General features: G+C 50.2%; 1 protein-coding gene across 1 annotated transcript in view; it reads left to right on the top strand.

Annotated features, from left to right (window-relative positions):
- The window catches only part of DAAM1 (dishevelled associated activator of morphogenesis 1), a 98,017-nt gene that overhangs the window by 19,821 nt on the left and 59,981 nt on the right, over positions 1-18,215 (top strand). The window lies entirely within an intron of this gene.

Genomic DNA, 18,215 nt, shown 5'->3' with positions numbered 1-18,215 from the left:
GTAAATTTTTGAGGTCAGTAATTTTGTGTTAGCCCTTCTTGGGGATTACAGATGTGCAGCAGGGCTTTGCTCTCCTTCCCCAGTAGAAGCTCGTTAGAGGGAAGGGGCCAGGGCCAGTGCAAGGTGGGGCCATCGGGATCTGCGGGGCTTTGGTGGCTTCAGTAGACCCAGGGAAACGCGCTTGCATGGAGGCTAAGGTTGAAGTCCATCTCCTCTCTGCATTTGTTGGGGAGAGTAAAGACAAACCACTGCGGTAGGGCATGTGTTGGACTCTGTGCCCCGGCAGATCTGAAGCTGGGCAGGTTTCCCACATCCTGTCTGCCTCACCCAGCTCCCGAGCAACATTTTGGGGAGATGCTGGCAAATCCGCTGTCCCCTCTGGGACTGACGTGGTGGCTGTCACAGGTGGCACCGGGTTGCCGGTGGCCCTCGCTCTTTCTGCTCCGGTGTGCATGGGGGTGGGAAAAGTCTGATTTGATGAAAATATTCTTAAGGAAGGCTGTCGACCTGATTTTTTTCCTTGATGTTTACCCAGCTGGAAAGCTGGTGGAGGTTCAGACGACGCCTCCCGAACTGCTGGGGATGTGTGACGTGCAGCACGGCCATTGCTGCTGCCCGGCATGGCCCCTCCAGCCACAGCGAGGCACGCCGGAGGGGGTGGTGGGTCTCTGATCCCATTCCTACTGGTGTGTGCCTGCCTGCTTCACTCAGTCTTCTGTAGATCTGCTTGGTTTGGTCAGAGGGAGCGGTGGGGAGGAAGAGCAGAGCTGCTGGGAGTTGATGAGGGTGAAAGCATGAAGGGGAAGGAAGGTGGGCAGCATCATGGAGATGGATGCTGGGAGGAGACAACGTGGCTTGTTTGCCCAGTGCTTTAGAAGCTGCTTAGTTAAATGAAACATTCACTAGGGAGCTACATTTGGCTTTTAAATAGCTTTGGAGCATGTGAATGCTCTGTGTTGCACTCTCCTCCTTTCTATGGCAGGATTCACCTCCTGTCCCCATCTCTCTTTGAAGAACGTCCGGCTGTTAGCAGTCCATCTTGGGACAAAGGAGGTGCAGCTTGGTGGCCACGTGCTTTCAAAAAGCCCTTCTGGTTCTCCCCAAGCTCCTCATCAATCCAGACCACCCGTCCCTTGACTTGTCCCAGTCTGGCTGCTGCGAGCCTCGGTGATAGGGACTGACCATGGGTCCCCTCTCCTGCGGAGGCCACTGCACACCAGGAGGTCTGGTGCTCACCACCTGGCTCTGGCTGGTCTGGGATGAGCTGGCTGGTCTTCCGTCACCTCTCTTTGAGCATCCCGCTTAAGGCAGAGCTGATGCCCCTTTGGCTTTCCTACGCTTTTGCAGGCCTGTGTGTTTCTTCTTTCCTTTCAGCCACATGAAACGCTCCTCCAGAAGACTGGAGAATTATTGTTTTCCTGGAATCCCTGATTTCCCCAGTTGTCCCTTGGTGCTGAACTGGATGTTCTTTGTGCACTTAGGCGTCCTGCTACCTGGTAAAGGAAATTCGTAGCACTTAGGTTTTTTTAATTCTTGTAGAAAATGAAAGTATTTCAAGCTGTTTCCTCCTCTTGGGCCCCAGAATAACGCACCCCTGTGACTGAGGATGCCAAAGGCAGACACAAATCCTGAGGATGGGGATGCAAAGGATGTTTGCTCTCCAAAATAATTCAGCTCAGTCAAGGATGGGGAATATTCCCCCACTCCATAGCCACCCTGGGGGCTGTGTCCCCCTACACAAGCAGACCGTGGCCACTGGGTGCCACTGAGGTGCCCCCAGGCACGGGGCCACTTCCCTGCTCTCGCCCTCTGCCATGTGCCCACCAGCCACTTCCAGACGTGGCAGGGAAAGGTTTGGGAGGAGCACACCCTGTTTTCCTCATAAAACTCCAAACAAGAGGCTTGGCCTGGTTTAGATTTTAAAAATAACTTGCACATTTGGAAGCTAAAGTTTCAGAAGGGCTCCGAATGGAATAATGGCTTTGATCGTGGCAGTCCAAGATCAAGGGAGGGCTTCTTAGGTTTGCTGGATCAGCTGGAAAATATATTGTAGTGTCTAGACTTTATCATCCTCGAGCGAGGCTTTTTTTTCAACTCTACAAAAGGTCTAATCAGAAGCCCACGTACAGTTGATAGGAGGGTTCCTTCGGAAAGGAGCCTGCTCTGGGTTTTGATTGCGTCCAGAAGCAAGTTGAAAGAGGTGGAGATCAGCTTTGGACTTTGAAGGACCTCTGAGACTCTGCTTTGCAGGCGCTGCCGTTTCTGATGAGGCCGTTGGCATGGATGGAAGTTGCTGTGTCAGCAGTGGGGTGAGGAGGCTGGGGACAGGGACCTGCCGTGTGCCAGCCCTCCGGTCCCCAGAGCGGTCGGTTCTTGCAGCTGAGCACTGCTGAGACCTCGCTGCTCACCCTTTGGCAGTTGCGGTTGGGGTCAGCTGCTCAGACCAGCATCTCCCACAACCGTCTCAGTTTTGGCTGTGTAATAACCATAAATGTCCACGTTTGTTGGTGTTTGGACAGAACTTTAGAATTTCTTGCTTAAGTGTAGAAAATGTATGATTTTCTCTCTTTACTTTCCATAAATGGGTTTTTTAAATAATTTTTAAAATTGTTTTATTTTATATTTTATTTTATTATTTTCCATAATTCCAAAGGATTAGAGGCAGAGGAGTGATTTCCTAAAGTGCTTGGAATAAACTCAAAGCCTGCCATGAAGGCGAGGATATTTGGCCATGTGCATTCCCTGACTCTCTCTTCCTGAAAGCCCACGTAGCAATTGAGCTCCGTCGCTTTGGAAGATGCCCCATTGAGAAAGCAGAGGCAGTTTTTCTTCGAAACGCTGTTTTCTGCACAAGGGTCTTGGGTGTGTTTTGGCAGGTGTGTAATTGGAAAAGTCATCGCCGACCATCTCCTCGGCGTGCGCTGCAACGCACCATGATGCCGCACTCAAATAACTGCACGGGCTGCAACCATAGCCCGAGGCTTTGGTGGAGTCGCAGCCTAGCTGTGAAAGCTTCAGCTGGAAGCTTTGGAAAACATTTGGATATGTTTTGGAAAACATTTGGATCGAGAATGTCATAGCTCTGCGTCTGGTTGCTTTCCTTTGCTTTGTCCTTGAGAGAGGGAACTGCTGTTGGGTTTCTGTTTTTTCTTTCCATCAATTACTCTTTTAGACGTACTTATTTCCAGGGATGAATCAGAGCAAACGCCAGCATGTAAACAGTTTGTGGTGTAAAATGGTATTAAAATTGGGCTGGAAGGGATCTTGAGACGTTACCTTGTCCCCAAGGCAGGGTCATTTGAATCCATGCACCAAACTGGGAGGCGATCAGGTTTGCTGGAAGTTGTTTTCTCATAAATTATCTAAGGAGCAGAGGCAAAAATCTACCAAATAACGCTGTCAGTATGTGTGCGCAAGCCTCCCTCGGTTTATTAAAATTGTTTGCTGAATAAGTGTTGAAAATTAATGCTGGGTTTGTTCCCAGAGCTATTCAAAGTAATTTTCCAGAATAACCTTTTCCGCCTTGGCATTTGCCAAAATACTGCAGCTTTCATGACGAGATGAGATGCATTTACCCATAGCCTGTATTTGATGTGGACCCGTCCCTGTTTTGCCCCATTTTTGAGACAACCAGACCCCAGAAGCCCCACTGGGATGAAGAGCAGTTTTTTCTTTGTTTCTTGTGAGTTAGACCTGACTTTTCAGTTCTCCAGGTGTTCCCTGTTGACCTGGCAGGACAGAAAGCCCCCAGACCCAGCCTGACAACAGGGGATGGTTTGGGGTGCTGCAACGCCAGCCCCGTGGAAATCAACGGCAACCTCTCCCCTTGACATCTGCAGGTTTAGATAAAGCCGCGAGACCTTGGTCAGTGGTGGGAGAGAAGTCTCACTAGAAATCCTCGTCTGCTTTGAGATGGAGAGCCAAGCGATGACTTTCAGTTAATTTCTCCTGTATCTTCCTCTGTCTCAGCTTTTTGTCTTGAGCGATGGATCGAAAAAACTATACGCAAGAGCCCTAGCTTAATCCCCTCACCTTTTAAAGGTGCTGTAGAGCTCCAGTGGGTCTTTTTTCCTTGCTTTTAGCTCCCCGTTTCAGTGATAAAAGGTTTTGAAAGAGGTTCACCTGTAGCCAGCTGGATGCTGGCTTGCTCTCCAGCCAGCGTTGCGTTGGTATTAGCATCCGCACGGCCCAGACGGTGACTGGTTTTCCTTCATCTGGTCCTTTCCCCAACCAGTTTATAGTAGGTGATAGCAAAATTCATCCATCTTTGGCTGTATGGCAGGCTTGGCGAGCTCCCCCCGGCCCATCTGTACATTTAAAAGTCAAGATGGCTGGCATTAGCGTTATTGTTTGGCCAAACGTATGCAGAGATATCACGGCTTAGATTTGTTACAGATGGGTTTCTGGATATAGTCTAAGGCATTCTGCCAGCCAATTTTATATCTGTGTAAAAGTGATTGGCATCCCTATAAATAAAGCTGCTGTGGGGTTATAAATCTAAATATACTTATTCATTAAATTATTTTTACATCTCAAGTGGGTTGCCATCCTGGGTTATCATAAGTGAACCATGCTCTTCACATGTGTGTTATCCACAGCTTCAGGAATGCAGCTTCTGAGGCTTTGAAATATTTTTTCCCTTGGAAATACGTGTGTGTGAGCTATCCATGAGTCCCTGTGCCACGGTGGGATGAAGGACTTTTTCACTGGGACCTCTTCACAGTCATCACTGGGAAGGACCCTGTCCCGGAGACTGTTGTGGACAGAGCTCCAGCAGCCGTAGTGGCTGTAAATACAGGAAAGTGAACTCTTTCTTTTTTGGCTCACAAATGAGTATGACTTTGCTGGGGTATTTAGTCCCCATGGCCAGGTAAATACTATTTGCGTGGCTCCTTCGGTGCTGGGAAGGACTCCCCCACTAGCATCTCCATCCATGTCCTTGGGTGAGGAGTCTCACAAAGGGTTCCTTTCCTCTGCGCCATGGGCTGGGCTGCATGGGAAAGGGGGTCTTCCCACCTTGTTTGACTATCCCTGCTGTCGTTTCGGCTGCAGAAGTGAGGAAGAAAGTCCCCCAGACCAGCTCCAGGCACTGCCATGAGCTGGGGAGGTGCAGAGCCGGAGGGAGAGCCTGGCCAGGCACCCACGCAGCCGGGCAGCAACATAGGCGCTGGTAAATCTGGCTTGGTCTTTGAACAGGCTTATGAAAACACTGCAAGCTGCAACCTCTGGTTTCTTTGGGTTTGTTTTCCTTCTCCTTTCAAAGCATTTGAATATTCATTCAGTAAATGATGAGGCATAGAGCACATGTGCCTGAGAGGCAGAATATTAGTTGCCTCACTTTCCTCAGTAATAATGTGCATCATTGAAAGTTAACCTATGATTTTAGCTTAGTTTCCTAATGAAAGGAAGCTTTAAAGTTGGTCTCTCCATCTGCTCCTCCTCCCCCGTCACTGACGATTTATCAAGTCCATTGGCTGGTTTTATCCTCTCTTCCAGATTGATTTTCATCTCAAATATGTGGAGCTGCTGCAAGTTTTGTCAAAACAGGCATCAGGTTAGAAGGGTGTTGTGGAGATTTTATATTAAGGAAAGGGATGCAATGAAGGCTCAGTCTGTACTAGACACAAGGGAATACACATAAATGTTATGAACATCCAAGCCATAAAGAGTGCTTTAGTTGGATTTACCACGTTACGAGACGCCAGAGAGCCCACACTGCAGGACTCTGCACAGGCACGTAGGTGTTGCAGGGGGGATGTTCGCCTGTGTGAATTCTCTGATGTCTAATAAATGTAAGTTCATCCTGCAACCTTAATATAAATGTGGCTTATATTGCTTAGGTTCACAGAGGGAAATCTCCGCTTTGTTAGTGTTGGTATTCCTAGTGCTGCTTACCCCACCAAGTGTAGTTTCTGTAGCGTAGCAGGGTCAACGCAGTCTTGTAGGGTCTTCAGAGGCTGGTAGCAACGTTTGCATGTCTTGACCATTTGCTGGAGCTGGTTGCAGGTCTGTGTGCCATTCGGTGTTGCGGGGGCAGGGGAGGACAAGCTGCTGGGATTCGGCATCCTGAAGGTGGGAGCTGGACGATGGTGTTGAAAACCTCACCATCTTCCATCGCAGAAAAGCTTAGCGTGGCAGATGAGCAGCAGATGGAGAGGAGAAGCTGTCAAGCCTGAGTGGTGGGTCCTGTGCCCCTGTCCCTGGGTTATTTCTGGTGCACAGTGGCTGAGTTGTAGCTGCGTGGTGGAGGTAAGAGGCTGGCATCTGGGTTGTATCCTGGAGGTACCAGGGGTGATGTATGGCTTGGACAGACCAGATGTATTTGACAAACTTAGAAGTGAAATGAATCACCTTGCCTGGTGCAGGTAAGGGCAGAGATGATCTTGGCCGTGGTGTGAGACCTGCTGTGTGGCTGGTGCCAGCAAACAGGGAGGTGGTGGCCTCCGGGAATGACCTTCCCATGGTCCCCATGTCCTGCTGCAGACGCTGATGCAGTAAGGGAACCCCTTCCTCCCCAAACCAGCAAACAGCTCCTGGTTGGCATGTGTTACCCAGGCTCTGGAGGTCCTGGTGTGAGTGCCCAGAGCATCCATAGGGTAGTCTGGAAGTTATGGTGTGACCAGCTGTGCTCGGTGCTGCTGGGAGCTAGCTGCCAGTAGATGGGTCCTACGTGGGTGTGTGAGATCCTTGCATCACCTTATGTCTCACGGGGCGGTGGGGAAGGGAGAGAGACCCTGAAGGACCAGCCACCTACTTCCCTGCAGGGATATGGTGGGGTGCGAACAGGACTCAACGATCATTGTGTTCTTGGTGAGCTGCCAAATGTTTGCATATCTGCCTGGCTTTTACTGGTAGGTGTCAATACTTTTTTCCAGGCCTGCTTTTTGTTCTCTGCTTTCCACCAGAGCTTGAATTCTTTGCAGTGTTGGGTTTTTTCTCTTTGTTTCTTTTTTTTTCTTTTTTTTTTTCCATTTGATGCCTTATTAAGAACACAGCTGAAGCACTGGGAGCCCAAACTAAACCTGTCTCTTACGCATTACCCGATTAGACGCCATGGTAATAAGCATTTGAATCTAAAGCTAGATTAGGCAGGGAGCAGTCTGGGGCTGGATTTGCATAGCACGCATTCCTTCTCCATATGACGTGTTGGTAAATCTACTGAAAGTGAATTTATAAAGCTCCAGCATGCTTCAAGTGCTCCTGTTGACGCATGGGTTGCTCCCCCCACAAGGCACTCAGCTGGGCAAAAAATGCCTGTGATTGCCTGGAAGATGCTTTTTCTCCCCTCCTCCTGCTCTCACAGCTCGTGTTGCAGTCGATGGGGACGGGTAGCTCTTGCCAGCTCTAAAAACCTGCATTAATGGGGGTTTTTTTTCTGTAGAAGCAGTTATTTCAGGGTGTTTTCTCTTTCTGTGGCAATCTCCTGCGGTAGTGAAGTGAATCTGGAGTTTTCAGGTACCTATCCAATGTGCAGCTTCTTCAAGCTTTCGCTGCAGCGTTACAGGTCTTGTGCTGGAAAACAGTGCGAAGGTTTGTTATCCAAAAGCCATTTAATTTCCTTCCCCTGTAGACAGTCACAAGATTGTGGGTGATCTCAGGGTTGCTTTCTCTTTGAGTTATTTCATTAGTGTGTGTTTAGGGCATCCAAACTGCAGTGTTAATCTGGAGCAATGGGCTACCGAGGTTAGATATGGAGGGAAATGTTTTTCAAGGTCTAGTGCAGTGGCTAGGCAGCAAACCTTCAGGCTCTCCGTTATAGGGAGGGGTTTGAGATGGAGGTTCTGGATATTGGAGGTTCTGGAAGTTCTTGTTCTGTTCTAGGGAGGGTTTGAGATGGGTGTGCTTGTGCTAAGAGCTAAGCAGAAAACAGACTTATCCGTCCCCTTCTCATGGTGACCTCCATCTTGTGGCGAAGCGTACGGCAACGATACCTTTGGGTGTCTGAGCAGAGATGCTCTGATGTCGTTGTGGCCCCTGAGCTGGAAAGCACCATGCCCGCTGGCTTGGCTTTCCTTTTCTGTTGTTAGGGCTCTGCTTAGCCACTTCAGGAGCCCAATGAACGTGGCTCACCCTCCTTGAAGCCTTTGCTTGGCCGACTTGTGACCCTTGTAGCATGGGCATGAGGAAGCACGAACAGATGAACAGTGCTCAGCTCTCTGGGTTTCAAGCTTCGTTAGACCTGCGGGGCCCCACTTCATTATCAGTGGTGTTGTCTGGGCTGTGTTGAAAGATCTGGCGAGCTGGTTAATAGAAAGCTGCAGCCCTGAGTGGCTCCTATCAGCAAACTCAGTCGCCACCTTCGCTGCTAGAGGTATTTCAGCTTCAAAGCTGCCAAAGGCATGGGGGTGAGTTTGGGGTGTTGGGGACACACGTTCTCACTGGAGAGCTGGGCGCACCTGATGTCAGTCAAATACATCGCCCTGAAGCCAGGAAAGGAGGTGAGCTTTGAAGGAATGTCACGAAGGCGCTGATCACCAGCGGTACCATGAAGCCTTGCCCAGGCGACAGATGTGAAGACCTCTGCAAGACCCCGCCACCACCAGGACTCAGGAACCCTCAAAGAGGTGAAGTTCTCCTTTGCTTTAGATTGTGAGCAAACCAGACTGGTGTTGATGGGGAGAAGTACCTTCACTTTGCTGGCCAGGCTGGTGGACTCCAACCCCGAGCAAGCAGTCATCTGCAAGGAGTTGTGAGCTTGGAAAGGGCCAGGAGCATCAAGGACTGGTTTGAAGACTCAGGAAGGCGAGTGAAGTGATGGTGTTGAACCATGGGGCATCTCTGTGGAGATGTCAGTGGGCATGCAGGAGGGAGCTGGTGGATGGAAGAGGGCAGAGCACGGTGCTGTACCCCAACAGAAATGGGTGACATTATGGCTTTCTGAGCCCGTGCCGTGCCTGCGGTGGCTGCTGGGAAGGTACGTCTGTGCTTGTGGGTGCGTCTGGAGTGTGGCTAGTCCCAAATATATGAACATCCAGACTGCCCTCCTGCAGCAGACGAGATTAAATTAAGAACTTCACATGCAGTTATCTTCTCTCAGGGTGTCTGAGCCTCTCAGGATCCCCTTGGGTCACTTTTTCAAGCAGTTCTTTGCAATTGTGAGGCTGGGTTTTTTTCTTTTTTAATGAAAAGGGAGGTCATTGTATCAATATCTACAGGGATGGGAAGTTTGTATTGCAATTTGTGGCGGGTGCAGTGTGAAAACCTGCAAAGAAGTGAAATCCACTTCTGTACATAGCCCTGGCGGGGAGGTGGCCACTGTCGCTGCGATATTGCACCTTCGAGGGGGGGTTTCTCACTGGAACATTTGCTCCAGCGGGGTGGAGAGGCTCATATTTTAAGCAGCATATAGAGGTGGAGGCAGGCAGGATGCCCAAAGCATTAGGGATGCTACGGATGCCCTGTTTGGACTTCAGAGTGTCTGGGGAAAAACAGATTTGGTTAAATCAGTGCACAAAAGAAAAAATAAAAATCCTGTGCATGTACTCAGTGTGTTTAAATTTGGTTTGTATTGATGCTGCTGATGCTGATACTTTCCTGGATTAAGCATTAAAATAGCCTCTATTGATTTTTAAATGCATCCCCTTGGGATCTCCACCAGACGGATGTTCCCCTCTGGATGCTCCTGCCAGGGAAGAAGGACCTTCCTTCAGTCCATCCCCGGCAGTGATGGGTCGGCCGACTTTGGAGCGAGCCCTTCCTTGCTCCCTGCCATCAGTGGGAGGCAGGATAGTTAGGCAATTAAAATGGTGTGCCTCCAGTAAGGTTCGGCTCCTCCGAATCGCAGGTGGTGGGTTTGAGCAGCTCTCCTGGGAAACCCGAGTCCCGCTGTCCCGTGGCATGGGGTGGTGCAGCTCCATCCTGGTCAAAGCGGGGCTTTTGCCATAAGCTACATCACGTTGCATTTACATAAAAAAAATATAGTCAAGCCTTCCAATTAGTCTCGCCTGCTGTGCTCGCCTGCTTTTCTTTATTATGTTTAAACGCAAACAGTCTTTTAGTGTTATGTGATAAAAATTGCTGCTTTTTCCCAGGCCGGGTGGGAGCAGGCGTCATGCTGGAGCTGTTGGGATCACGTCGCGCCTGATGTGAGCTCACATATATTGTTTATCAGCGTTCATCTGCTGAAGCACGGGGAGGTATTAGTGTCGTACTAGAAGGAAAGCGGCCGGCGGGCCCATCAGACATATTTATCAAGGAATTCTCAACCCCAGGTTCATACTTTAGGGGGAAAAATCACTCTGGATTAACGTCAGGATTTAAAAAATCTTTAAAGGGCGATCAGCATTGGGTAGGCCAGCTGAGAGATCTGACAATGTGTTTTGTTTGCTTTGGGCACTTTCTGGACTACAAGTTTAATGATATCTTGGAGTTTAATGATATCTACCCATCCTAACAGGGTCCCTGTTAGGAAGGACTCCTATTTACAGCAGCCTCCACCCAGTTTCCATTTTGAAAGAGAAAAAAACAGCTTGCTACACACCACAAGCTGCATAAACACCAGGTTTCAGTAGCCTCACCTTAAGCATGGATAATCCTAAAAATCTCCAAACACAACCCAAAATTAGCCTGTCGGGACTCAGCCGGTAGCTCCTTGTTGCCTTGCCATGGTGGTGGCCCCACGGCAGACGTTGCTGTGTTGATGGATTGGAAGCGTCTGCTGCTGAGCAACTTGGAAACTCCAGTTTGCGAAGCCAAATTAATTAAGAGGCTTTAAGAGAGGAAAAACCTGCCTGCCTTCCCCCTCGCTTTTACACTCGCAGAGCCCATCTCACCCAGGGATTACTGTTGAAATGGGGAGCAGTGAAATGGAAAGCTCAGCAGTGAGGCTTTGCATACGATAAATCAAAGTCACAGCCCAAATATTCATTGGAGGAGCAGGGCTTGAGGCTGGGGGGGGGGGGGGGGGGGAAGGGGGAATTAAAGTAAAGGAAGGTTTTTATTGACCTATTGTTCTCCAGGAAAAGGCTAATTGGCAAACAAATATCCTCCAGTGGGAAATACAGCTCCTCTCTCCCCGCTTGCCAGGCTGTTGAGTTTTTATTGACAAAAGCTTTGCATTGTCAAAGGGAGTAGACGGAGCCGGGAGTGATCTCGGAAATGAAGTGACTTAAATCCACGTCCTTTCAGATGGAGAGGGAAATACTGAGAGGGGAGGTCTCCTTCCAGTAGCAGGGCTGGGAGGTGGTCCCAGCGCCCGTCGTGTCGGGAGGTTTCTGATCACTGAAGCTGCTCTTCCTGGCTATTTATATGTAAGGTGATACACTGGGGTGGGCTTCACAGCCCGGTATTATCAGCCCCTCCTGGAGGTGTTTTGTGCTTTGCGTGAGTGTTTTCCCCCAGTTGGGGCCAAAACCAGCGTTGGAAATGGAGTGGGGCTGGGTGTTGGCTTGTGCTTGTGCCGGGTGATGAGGATGAAGCTGGGATGGAGGAGGATGCTCGCCCTGGGATGCTCGGTAGGGCTGTAGCAGCCCCCTGAGCTGCCCGGGGAGTCTTGCATCCCTCTCTAGACTGTTTTTGGCCTTGAGGGCTGCATCACCCAGCCTGGACACCCACAAAGGCTCCCTGAGAGACCAGGTTCAAATGGCAAAGGACAACTTCTGTGAGGATCTTCTCTGCAAGGCTGCGGGCTTTCCGGAGAGCCCTGGGTCGGTGCTAATCCCTCCCCGCGCGTGACCTCGGCTCTGAAAGGGCCATCTCTGCCCCTCTGAGCCCCACCACAACAAGGTGCCAGCAGCTGCCGCCCCGAAACAAGAGCGGGGCGAGGGGGGAGCACTGGGAGGGGCGGCCCCTCGCGTTGCCTTTCCTTTCTGCCGGGTTTTTCTGTGCTGCCTTTTGAAGCCGGGCCGGGGCACAGGGAGGGCAGGGGGATGCTCCAGCATCCTTCCCGGAGAGCCCCCCGCCACCTCTGCCTCCCTCTGCCTTCCTGGGAAGTCTCTTGGGCTTAACCCACCTATGACAAGTGTTGTGCCTGGGTTTCGGGATGCAAATCATTCCGGGCATTTAAGGGAGGAATATGCGAGTTGAAAACTCTCTCTTTCTCCCACCGCCAACCCACCCTGCTTTTTGGTTTGCTAAAGAAGGACCACAAATCTGCCCGGCTGCTGGAAAAAAGGCACGTGTGCCTTTGTAGAATTGGGTCGTTTAGCACCCTAGTGAGTATTAAGAAATATATATATATATTTATATAGGTTCCCAAACTGGGTCTTGTCTGTGGTTCCATGCTTGTTGTCCTTGTTCCTGAAATAAATGGCATTTGCCCGAGCTGATCTGCTGGAGCTCCTGTAAGAAGCAGTCTGTAGCGGTTTAGAGGATCTGGCGCCGGCGCTCAGCTCGTCACTGATTAAGTTCACCCTTTTAATGGAGAACTCGTGACCTCCTTCGGTGTTACTGCACCGCTCACTGTCTAGCTGACTAGGAAACTTCCAGCAAGGTTTGGTTTTTAATCCTCAAAAACTAAACAAAGTTTTACTCCAGCAGCATCTTGCCTGGTCAAATTCATCTGTGCACTGAGCTGTGCCGGTCTCTGTAACTGCGGGGGTTGAAGGGCTGTGCAGGGATCCCTGGGGCAGCTGACGGATGCTGCAGGATCTTCTCCTTGAACCCAAACTTATCTCCGTGCCCTGGGACAGACATGGTCCTGCAACATGCCAGCAGCCATCCCCTGCTCGGACTTTTGCTTTCTTGCCAAACCAAGCGGCGCTGCTCCGAGGATTGATTTCAGCTGGAGAGCACTAAGACAGATCCCGTCTCACCCTGCTGTGCGCCACGCTCTTCCCCCTGAAAACTGGATTGCAGAGTCAACAGCATCTGTGCTTCCCGTGGCGGGGAGCTCGCTCGCGTGCTGGAGAGGCAACTTCCGAGCCGGACCGTGATCTCCTCGCAGTGCGATGGAGGTTGTTGCTCTTTTCCCTGAGTAGCATCATCGACACCTCCAGATGGGAGCCCCATGCAGACACGTACAAAAAAAGTCTCTCCCAGCACTTTTGCTGCTTGCAGTAGGTGTAAATTTTGTTTAGATGGAAAAGGGAAGGCTTTTTCTCATGTGTTACAAATTTGTGAAACTATTTTTTTTCCTTACTGGTGAACATACAAACGTTTACTGGCTCTGTGAATAAACTGGTTTGATTTTTCTTGTTGCACCCTGAATTTTACCATCAAGCCCCCGAAGCTCATCTGCCCTTGAGCAGAGCAAAATGTTTTCTTGTGAGACAGCAGGCCCCAGATGTATGCGTCAGGTTGTGACGAATGCCACAACAAAAGGAAAGAATACAAAGAAGAGGCGACACATTTTAGGCGAGTGTTGGGTTTTTGATGATGCTGGCAGATGGGGCTTTCCGGGAGCAAGCCGAGAGCCTGTGACTGCTGGTGTCAGGGGCAGTATGCCGGTGGCCTTCGGGTACCGGGCAGCCCGAGCAAGGTTTGGAGATGCAAAATGCTCTTCGTTGGGTTCATGGAGTATAACAGGATTTCTGGGAAAGGAAAGGAGGATCTGGGGTAATTCAGGATTTGGCAGATGTATTTATAAATCCATGAAACCCAAGTCTTTGAGATTTGCTTACGCTGGGAATTATGGCTCTTGTGATTTAGCGATGAGTCAGGCTCCTCCTGGCAGCTGATTTTCCTGTGGCATCACGGGAAGGGTCCTGTCCCCATCCCCTTTCGCGGCTGCTGTTTCACGAGTGGATGGAGGGGGAAAAGGCAATCGTCAAGCAGTTTAAAGCCTTCTAGCCGAGTGTTTTGGGTTTTTCCCCCTCCTGTTGATATGCATGGATTTCCACCAAACACAAACATTCCCCTCCTGTGCAGCCTGTGCCTGAAAACAGCTTTACGCTGGAGAAAGGGGTTTTTGGAAATCAGCATTGGAGCTTGTGGCCAAAAAATCATCCTGGTTGTTTTTAACAGGAGTGGCCGTGCTGGGGATGCCGGCACCGTGCTCAGCGTGGGGTCCATGCTGGAGGTGCTGCTGATGGGCTCAGGGCCTCCGGGCTTCTGCATTGGAGGAAGACGGCTCCTGCTTAGGGGAAGGCAATCCTGTTTCTGAGCTTTTCATCCACACAGGGGCTCAATTTCAAAGGTTTTATTTTTAAAATTAAGTAACGCTTGGGTCCCTCTCATTAAAAAGGGTTTCTTTGCACTGGCTTTGGGGCAAACATGAAACAGAGCATCGCTTCTCGCTCTTGAGAGGGATGAGCCCAAATGCTGCCACCTGATCGGATGGGCAGAGCACCGTGTGCGTTTCGGAGGGCTCACAATTGGGACCGAACCTGAGAAGAGGTCGGGTTAGCGGGCGAGGCCAAGGAGGGTGCTGGCTGTCTTGGTTCCGTAAGGTGAAAAATCAAAACATGTCCAGGGAAGGCTTTGCTGTTTCTCAGGGGATGCCTCAAATATACAGCTGGTCTGAAAAATGCCGTGGGACCACCTAGTTTTTATTGCTGTGGAGGTCTGGACATGACTTATGGTGGGAGGAAAATAATCTAGAATTGTTGGTTTAAAAAAATGATGCAAAGTAATTAGTGGGTTTGATGCGCACCCCAGCACTGCGCTGTGCGCTGGGTGTTATATGCATGGGGAGGAGCACTGAGGGAGGGTGCACCGTTGCTCAGCAGTGGGATGGGACAAGCACAGGGTGCAATGTGTGGGATGCCAAATTTCTGCCTTCTACGTGCTGTAAAAAGTGGTCCAGGACACCCGGCTCTAGCACTCGGTGGGGGTGACAGTGTCTTGCAAAACCGCCCGCCGAGGCCAAGAGCCTCCCGGCCACCGCCAGCCAAGGAGGTCACTTTGCAGTGGTGGAAGAGAGTCAGAAAATTTCCATCAGTCGGGAGCATCCCAGGTTGCACCGAAACTCTGCGGGGTGGGGGGAGGCAAAGCTTGGTGTGGCCCAAGATGCCAAAATTGGTCGGGGCTCGGCAGAGGCGGTCAGTGAGCGTTACTGCGCTTGCACAAAAATACTGTCCCCTTGTGCAACGCGCTGAAACAAAGCTCACCGTTGAGAAAGAGCTCGCTCGGGATCTTGCATCCTTCTTTTGGGAGGGGATGGGAAAGGAGCCAGAAAAACAACACGCTAATATTCATATTTGAGGATTTAGCTCCTAGCTTCTAGGCGGAATTGGAGGCGGGTGTGAAGGGGAGCGTGCACGCTCCTTTGCATGCGTTTGTACCCTTGCTGGGTATTTTTAGGCTGCAGACCGCAACGCTGCAATACTGGTGCTGGCTTTAAACCAGCTTGTTGGGGCATCGGTCACAGGCAGGCTCTGGCAGCACGTTGCTCCACGCGGGCTAATTTAGCTTGCTGAGGAGGCTGTTGAATATGCAAGCAGTAATTGCTGCTCTCGTTTCCTTAAAGCAAAGGCGGAAGCGACACCAGGGTCCAATTTTCTCCTAATGACTGATTTCATTTAAGCACTGCTCAGGGCAATGTAGACTTGGTGCTTTTTTTTTGGGCTGGGAAAAACAACAAAACTCATCTCTCTGTGCATCACTGAGCTGCAGCCCATGGCCTCTGTCCTGCCTGGGGACCCCGGTCGGTCCTGGTGGCACACGTGGGCTAAGCTCCTTCTCCTCCTCTCCCTGGCCTTTCAGGCTGAGCCCATCACACACACATTTCCACCCTTGTTTCTGTGAAAGCAAAGTTATTTGGGAATGATTCAGCCCCATCAGTCCTTCCTTGGGATTTGGGGTTTGGCTAGAAGTTCCCTCAATGACCCTTCCCATCCTATCTTCCCTGGCTCTGTATGTACAGGGGCAATTAAACTTAATTTATTCTGGCCCGCTCAATAGTAAAGGCCAGAAGGCACTATTAGATCACAATCTGACTTAAATTTATTGATCTAATTAGTGCTCAAAGGTATCAATGGGAGGTGGGAGCAGGACACTTGACATGTGATACTGCGTGGAACTGGTCCCTTCTGCTCTCCTTAACGCAAGCCTCCAGGTTGCCAGGGGCTGTCAGTTTTTCTCCATGAATTACTGATTTCTCTAGGATTTGCAGGGAAGGAGAAGGCTGCGTAGCTGGACTTTGTTCTGACGGTGCAATCTGCGCTGTCTGCAGCTCCCCACGACCTGCCAGGGAGCTGTGTTTTGATTTTGATCCATCATGTCAATGAATATTCATCAGCCTTCTGAAGGTTTAATGCTATTTGCCTGGTAGCTAACATATTCTCTCTCTAACCCTTTTTAGCCTTGGTTGCTAATAACCTACAGCCCACTCAGTCTGCACTATAGGGTTGTTTGGTTTTTTAATTGTTTATAGATGAAAATGAGGAACCTCAGTAGCTCCAAAGCTGGAAGCAGCTCAAAAATACCTTGTCTTGCTTGCTACATGACTGTCTGCTTTAAAACCCAAAATAAAATCTTGCCTTTTGGTCTGTCATTCAAACGCCTCGTAAAACATTGTCAGGAGTGTGTATCTCTGAAGAGCAGGTGTTGTTCTGATAAAAGCTTTCCGTACATTTTTGCAAGCCCAAGTCAGAGCTTGTACGTAGCAGTGGGTTTCAAGGATGAGGTTGATGTGGTGTTGAAAAATGGATGGAAAACGCCCCATGGAAGAAGAGAACGGGTCCATTTGCTTTGGACCAGCTGCAGGAGCAGGATCAGGCCCTGCTCGGGGCACACATGGCTGTACCCACAGACTGGGAATGGCCAAGTGACCAAACTTTGCACAGCTGAGGACACGTGGGTCAGGACCAAGCTCCCACGCCAGGCACAAAGCGCTGGGCAGCCACCAGCATCTCCCTCTGCGCCCTGCTCCTCGTGGCTCTTAAAAACCCAAACCTGCAATGTTTTCCTCCACGTTGGAGGGGACAGAGGTCTATGTGCCTTTGTTTTTTGGTTCCCTCTCTCCTTTAGGAAAGAAACTCCCCAGCAGGTCCCAAAACCCTCCTGACACCGAAGGGATGCCAGCAGGCTGCTAATGGATTTACTGCGGTGCTGGCTGCCGGGGAGCCACGATGAGAGAAATTTCATGGCAGCTGAAATTCCTTCAGTGGCTGCGTTTTTCTACATGCAAGATGCTAAATGTGAAATGAGATTTGGGGCTTTTAGGGAAGCGGGGACCCTCTGGACTGGGCACAGAGCAGTTGCACAGCCTGGGATTATCCCCCGTGAAGACCCAATAACCGTTTCCCATCGTTCATGGTTCAGCAGATGATTACAGCATGTGCTAAAAATATGCTAGCAAAGACAATTTCAAGGGTCAGATCCTCCATTAAAGTAACATGGGTACAGCCTGAATTTTCTGCAAGGTCCCTATTTTGGGAGGGCAGCATTTGCCATGCAAGCAGTGGTGCAGGTTCTAACCCCACGTCTGCCCCCAACCTGCCTCCGGCTCTGGCTCTCCGTGGGGCACAGCTGTTTATCTGTGGCTTATAAATCCGTAGTCGGAGGGGAATGGCTGGCTCCAGGGAGATCAGACACTCCTCTCCAAATGCTGACCTTTTTTCCCAAGTCTCTTCATAGCTTTGTTAATAAATCTGAGTCATCCATATTTCAGCCTTCAGCATTAACCTTGGCTGTTTGTCCTGTCTCTTAACATCTCGGCATCTTGTTTCGCAGAGATAAAATGTGTGGGTGTGTGGCTTTGTAAGACAATTGTTTAGGCTTTTTAAAAATTCTCTACTTTGTTGGTTGATTTTTCTCGTTAGGGGTGCTTCTCCACCATCCTCATTCCTCCTCTTGTATCGTTGACTTGACAGTCCCAATTTTGGGGCAGCATTTGCCTGGTCCTTGCCGTTACCGGTTGGGCAAGACACATGTCTCCTGCCCTGAGCTTTGCTCCCAACCTGAGTTTCAGAAATCAGCAAAACCCGAGCGACTGCTGGCGTGAGCGATGTCCGACGTAAGCACTGAGTAGGAAAGTCTGAGCTACCAGCACCGTGTGATTTTTATCAGCTGAAATTGTCTTGTAAATAGTTACTGGAATTTCAAGTAGGGTTTATCTAACTAAAGCCAAGTAAAACTTTCCATGAAAAAGAGCCGCCCAACCAGTGGTTGCCGGTCGATGTTTAGGGACACGTTTAAGAGCTGGGGGAAAATATAGGATATTTTCTCAGCTCTGCTGCCATCTGTGGCTCGGGGCATCCTGAGCCACATGAGGTCTTCACGAACTGAGTCACCTGTGCTGGGGACCACATACCTGGTGGCCCCGAGCACATCCAGCTGTTGCTGGCAGCAGCCTCCCAAATTTGCCATGCCCCTGGCCGGACTGAGACAGGGGC

Source organism: Mycteria americana, chromosome 5, assembly GCF_035582795.1.
Source record: "Mycteria americana isolate JAX WOST 10 ecotype Jacksonville Zoo and Gardens chromosome 5, USCA_MyAme_1.0, whole genome shotgun sequence".
Taxonomy (NCBI): domain Eukaryota; kingdom Metazoa; phylum Chordata; class Aves; order Ciconiiformes; family Ciconiidae; genus Mycteria; species Mycteria americana.
The sequence above is the reverse complement of the archived record's forward strand: the minus strand, read 5'-3'. Positions and strand labels throughout refer to the sequence as shown.